Source organism: Lytechinus variegatus, chromosome 6, assembly GCF_018143015.1.
Source record: "Lytechinus variegatus isolate NC3 chromosome 6, Lvar_3.0, whole genome shotgun sequence".
Lineage (NCBI taxonomy): Eukaryota > Metazoa > Echinodermata > Echinoidea > Temnopleuroida > Toxopneustidae > Lytechinus > Lytechinus variegatus.
Window position 1 is genome coordinate 19451870 of NC_054745.1, and position 6000 is coordinate 19457869.

Consider the following 6000-nt stretch of genomic DNA (forward strand, 5'->3'; position numbering starts at 1 on the left):
TGTGCTTTATGAACGCATTTCTATAGGATTTTAGTTTAGAACGGATTCGCCAAAAATCCCTTCAAATTTATTACATTTGTGGGTATTTTATTACATTTGTGGGCGATCAAAAATTATTACATTTGTGGTTAAGTGCATTATTACATTTGTGGGCGGAACGATTACATTTGTGGGTAAAGTGTTATTACATTTGTGGTCGTTATTACATTTGTGGGCGATTATTACATTTGTGGGTGTAACACCCCCCCCCCAAAAAAAAGGTTTTCAACCACAAATTAAGGATATTTCGGATAAGAGTAGTGAGAAACCCCGGTGAAGTGGTCCACCTGCATTCCCCTAACAAGTTATCATGGTTAACGGGAGGAGAGTCCTGTCGGTCACAGTTCTGTGTGCGCGCCCTTCTAGGCGACCCAGATTGGCTTGCTCCTCCAATGCGCCTTTGAATGTCTTTGACAGATATATGGCGCTATACAAATGCTGTGCATCATCCTATTTCGTACACGAAAAAAAAATACAAGCGAAAAAAAGAAAAAGTAAAAAAAAGTTTTTAGTTTCAAGGGGGGGGGGGGCATATTTCGGTTTCATTGGAATTTTTATATTTTAAATTTTAATTTTTCTTCTCAAAAGGGGTGGCACGTGGCCACTGTGCCCCCCCCCCCCTTGGATCCGCGCCTGCCTTGTGCCTTTGACTTAGTCTCAAACCTATTATTTATAATAGATAATGGGTTGCATTAAAAAATAGGGGGACTGTAGAAAGGACACTTTATCACTTAGCCTACATATTGGTAACTACACACCAGAAAGCGGCATTCACATGTATCACACCATATGATTTTCAGACCATGTTATAATATGCATGAGGAGTGACGTAAAACACGAAATGAAAATACCCCCTTTTTATGCAAAGCATGCTAAATCTAATGATCATGTTTACGCTTACAATTAATGCAAAATCCAATATCATACTTTCGATAAAATGCATATTAAATTATTGAAATGTCAACACCTTTAACCCATGGTGTGTTTTTTAAATGTAATACTTGAGACGATCTTTAAGTTAAAAGATATTGAGATGAACAATTCTGCATATTCCATGCAAACATACAATTCAAATTTCCTATTCATGTATGATTCTATTTAAGTTTAATAGCTCTTTATGTTTATGTATCTAGTACGTTCTTGAAAGGACAGGTCTACCCCAACAAAAAGTTTATTTGAATGACAATAGAAAAGTCCAACAAGCATAACGCTAATTATTTCATCGAAATACGATGTAAAAATAAGAAAGTTATTACGTTTTAAATTTCCACTTACTTTCAGAAAACGGTTTCGTTTACATTCTGGTAGGTATGCAAATAAGGAGACGGATGATGTCATCCACTCCCTTTTTTCAATTGTGTTTTATTAAATGAAATATGAATTATTCTAATTTTCTACTCAATTTCAAGTGAAACAATGATTAATTCCTCCCTAAAAATAGGAATTAGCATTGTTTAATACTATTTGGTTCAGTCAAGTGGGTCATTATTGTCAAATCTGTAAAAAAAAGGGAATGTCGTATATTTCAAACAATAAAAACAAAAGAAATAGTGAGTGATGGACATCATCGACCGACTCATTTGTATGTCACTGAGTTGTGCATATCATTGTTTTGTAAAAAATAAGCGGAACTTTAAAATGCCATAACTTTCTTAGTTTACATCTGATTCTGATGTAATTTTCAGCGTGATGCTAGTTTGATGGTTCTCTATTTATTTAAATCAACATTTACCTGGGTTGGACTTGATCTTTGAGCACCAATGGGTGTATCTGTACCCTATATCAGCAGTCACTATAATAATCATCATTATTTTCATCATTACTAGTATTGTTATTATTATTATCATCAATTCTGACAATTCCAATGGAAATATGTTTAATGCGAATTTTCCGAGTTTAGATTTTAGCTAAAGCTATTGGAGGCATCGAAACCCATAGTTTTACTTAGAATTTCGAAATTTGGCAGAGTACACTGTAAAATATGAAGTGCTAAATAAGCACTTAAAGTGCTTGTATAGTGACTGCACTACGAGTGCTGATTTTCTAGTTCAAATTTAAACTAGAAAATCAGCACTCGTATAGTGCAGTCACTATACAAACAACGTATAAGTGCTAAGTTAGCACTTCATTTTTTTACAGTGTATGTTTGTTTTAAATTTAGGATCAAACATCCAGGCTATTAATGATAGCCTTCGAAGAGTAGATCTTCAAATACAAGTATGTGAATATTCACTCCCACCTCAAAACAAAACAAAAGTCTATATTTTGATATATTGGGGGTATATTCACTGTCATCTGAAGTAATTATAATCTTTGTCCGTGTACTGACCACATCGTTTAACTGCTGTAGGCAACCATCTATTATAACTTATTTCCTAATTCGCTAGCTCAACCGGAAATAAATATTTTCCTATTGAGCCTCTGTCTTTGCAAAAGAAACATATATACTATATAATTGATAAATCAGAAATATATTATCTTGAGATGCACCGTACTTCAGCTGCAGGGACAAGACATTTTCTCCTTTGACTTACATTTGTGATAAAACAGGAATCAGAAAAAAGGACGTTATATACCTGGATTGTCAAAATAGGTTAATTGATAGACATAAGTTAATCAATGTTCTTGACATAAAAATTATATCTCAAATTCTCTTATACCTTGGTCACATTTGCTCTACGGCGGCCATACGGCAAGTCGAAAAAAAGCCGTTTTAACATTTTTTTAAAATTAAAATTAATAAATCGGCTGTTTTCGACTCGCCATACGGCCACCGTGAAGCAAATGTGACCAAAGTATTAAACGAAGAAGTCATTCTACACAGTGTCTAGACTCATTCTTTTATCCACTACTTTATGGGAAATTACGCTTAAAGTTGATCTCAACAGCAATAAAAAAAAACACGTAACTGCAATTCATCAATGCTCACTTAAACGTTGTGAAATTTCGTGTAATTATAAATGAGATTTTAGAAGCATGGGTGTCGATCGGTATTCTTGGTTGGGGGGGTGATCGACACAAAGGTTCTTGTGGATGCATGGGGATCTTTCAACATTACCCCCACTAAAATCACAAGTTGGGACAGTTGGGACATTTGGGAGTGATTGATATGCATGGTGTTCTGGGAAATTCCTTCATTGTTGTAGTGTACTGTACTTATATAGTTTTTATTTTGAAAATTCAATTTGTGTTACAAGTAAGCCTATTCTAAACTCATGCGAAAGAAAAAATGACAAAATACGTGTGGACCATGTACATAGTGATCTGTTTATTGAGCATATGATGTATACACAGGGGCGTCGATCAATTTTTCAGATTGAGGGGGGGGGCGCAAAATTATGAATCAACGTTCCAAAGGCGCTCGATCATACAAAACGAACAAACTCACCCACACCCCCACACATATAGACCTATATTATATATATATATATATATATATATATATATATGTAAAAAATATCATATACATAAACATTTCATTCTTTTTCATCGTGAACCTCCACCCATCTGTTTAATAGTCCTGAAAAAGAACGTTTTTATTTAATAACAATATACATAAAAATTGCGAGGGAGACAAACTGATTGGAAATCTCTCAATCAAAAAAAAATCGGTAAACATTAATACTTTTCAGCGTGTACTTAAAGGTTATCTTCTTAATTGTTATTTTTTAGTTGCTCTAGGTTAAGATATGCTTTTATATTCTATGTTATTTTCAATTTTGGAGCCTATAAAAACTGAATATAAGACTGGAGAATGTTATGATATATCAACATTTATTTATCTTGTATCTTGTCTAACTGGATTCTTCTGAAAAGGGTCAGCCCATGTTTTTTTTTTCCTTTTGTATTCTTTTCTTGTGTATCTTTTACCTTTGTCATGCTTTGTTTCTTACTTTACTATTATTATTTATACATACGATCTTCCTTTTTTTCATACTATGTTATCCATACTTATTTCTTCGTCCATCATATATCCCTTGATAATATCATATTGTTGTTAGTTTATTAGACTTCATAATTGTACATTCAAGCAATGTATTCTATTCTTTTTAGTGTGTTTTTGTCATTGATTAGTTTTAGTTTTCTTTTGCTTTATTGTTGTTGCTTTTTTAGTTGTTTCGTTCCTTTTTATACATGTACACACTGAATACTATTTAGTCATGTACTTGAAACAAAGGAGACCCTAGCCTTTAATACAAGCCCTGCTTTTCGGGGACATCCCGATAGACCGCGGTTCCGATAGTCCGCGGGTCCGATAGACCGCGGGTCCGTTAGACCGCGGGTCCGATAGACCGCGGGTCCGTTAGACCGCGGGTCCGATAGACCGCGGGTCCGATTGTCCGCAGTGCGTGTAAAATTATGATCAGATATATCAAATGTCATCGAGAGGTCCAAAGGTCAAACGATACGAGACCATGGGGTTCTATCAGGTGCGGATCCATGGGGGGCGAGGGGGAACTGCCTCACCCCCCCCCCCCGCTCAAAAAAAGAGGGGGAGAGGGGAAAAGGAGAGAATAAAAAGAGAGAGGAAGATGGGAAAAGAAGATAATAGAAAAGAGAGTATAAGAGGGGGAAAGGAAAGACAAAGAAAAGGGGAGAAGAACAGGGGAAAAGAAGAGAAAAAAGAGAGGAGGGAAAAGGAAGAGAAGAAAAGAAAGCTAGGAGAAAGGAAAACGAGGAAAAAGAAGAAGAAAAAAAAGAGGAAGGAAGAGAAGAATATTTAAATAGAGAGGAAGATAGGAAGAAAGATAAGAAAAAAGAGAGATAGAGGAAGAGGGGAAAAGAAGAGAATAAAAAAAGAGAGAGTGGAAGGGGGAGGGCGAGAAGAAAAAAAAATAAAAGAGAAAAAAGGGGAAAGGAAAGAAAAAGAAAGAGGGATAAGTAATGGGGGAAAGAGAAAAAAAGAGGAAGAGGGAAGAGAAAGAAAAGAAAAAGGAAGAAGAAAAAATAGGAAGAGAATAATATTAAAAAGAGAGAAAGATGGGAAGAAAGATAAGAAAAAGAAAGATGGAAATGAATGTCGAATGTCCCATTGGGGGATTTGAAATCACCTTTTTTTAGGTTGGAATATCAAAAATTTTCAGTTTAATCGTTGAAATATGTATCGTCTTAATGACTAACTTTTCGACCAGTCCATAATATTTAACATTTCTTCTCGCGCTTCGCGCTCGTGGTAATTATCTAGTTATATACGCGTCATGTTCAGGTTCACAAACATTGCCCAGAATGTTAAATTTTCAGGACAATATACATGAAATTTAATTTTTAGCTTGCATATGGCTTATGAGATTTTAACACATTTATGTTGCTTATAAAGTAAATCTAGGAAATGACTGTTAGGACATGGGCGTTTGCCCCCCCCCCAACAAAAAAAAGAGAGAATCAAGGCTAAGAAAAAATAGAGAGAAAAGGAAAGGGATTAGGATGTAATATACTATTATTTTCCAAATATTATGTCAAAATCTATCACAACCTTGTATTTTTGTAATAAAAGTGTCAACATATTTGCTTGCTCGCTTCGCTCACTGCCAACTTCTTATTAATTTTATGCGATACGCCATATCAAGCCCCCTCGAAATTATTGGCTCATTACGGCACTTTGACAAATCAATTTGAGCGGCCGATCGGGGAAAGTATGGGTGAAATAAATGGCCCCTCCCCCTATTGGCGGAAGCTGGGTCCGCCCCTGACTTAGGCTTTCAGGATAAAATACAGGAAAATTCTATAAAAAAAAATCAGATCGCGCTTCGCGTTCTCATTATTTATTTAGGCCTTGTGAGATATATCTCAATGTATTTTTCAAGAATAAAATCTCAGATTTTCTTTAACGTCTACCCCCCCATTTCATTTATTAATTTTTCTTCGTGCCCTCGCCCCCCCCCCTGCACCCATGCTGAATTAATACGCCACTGATGAGGATAATTAGTCGAGATTGCATATTTCCTAGAGGTTATCATTAAT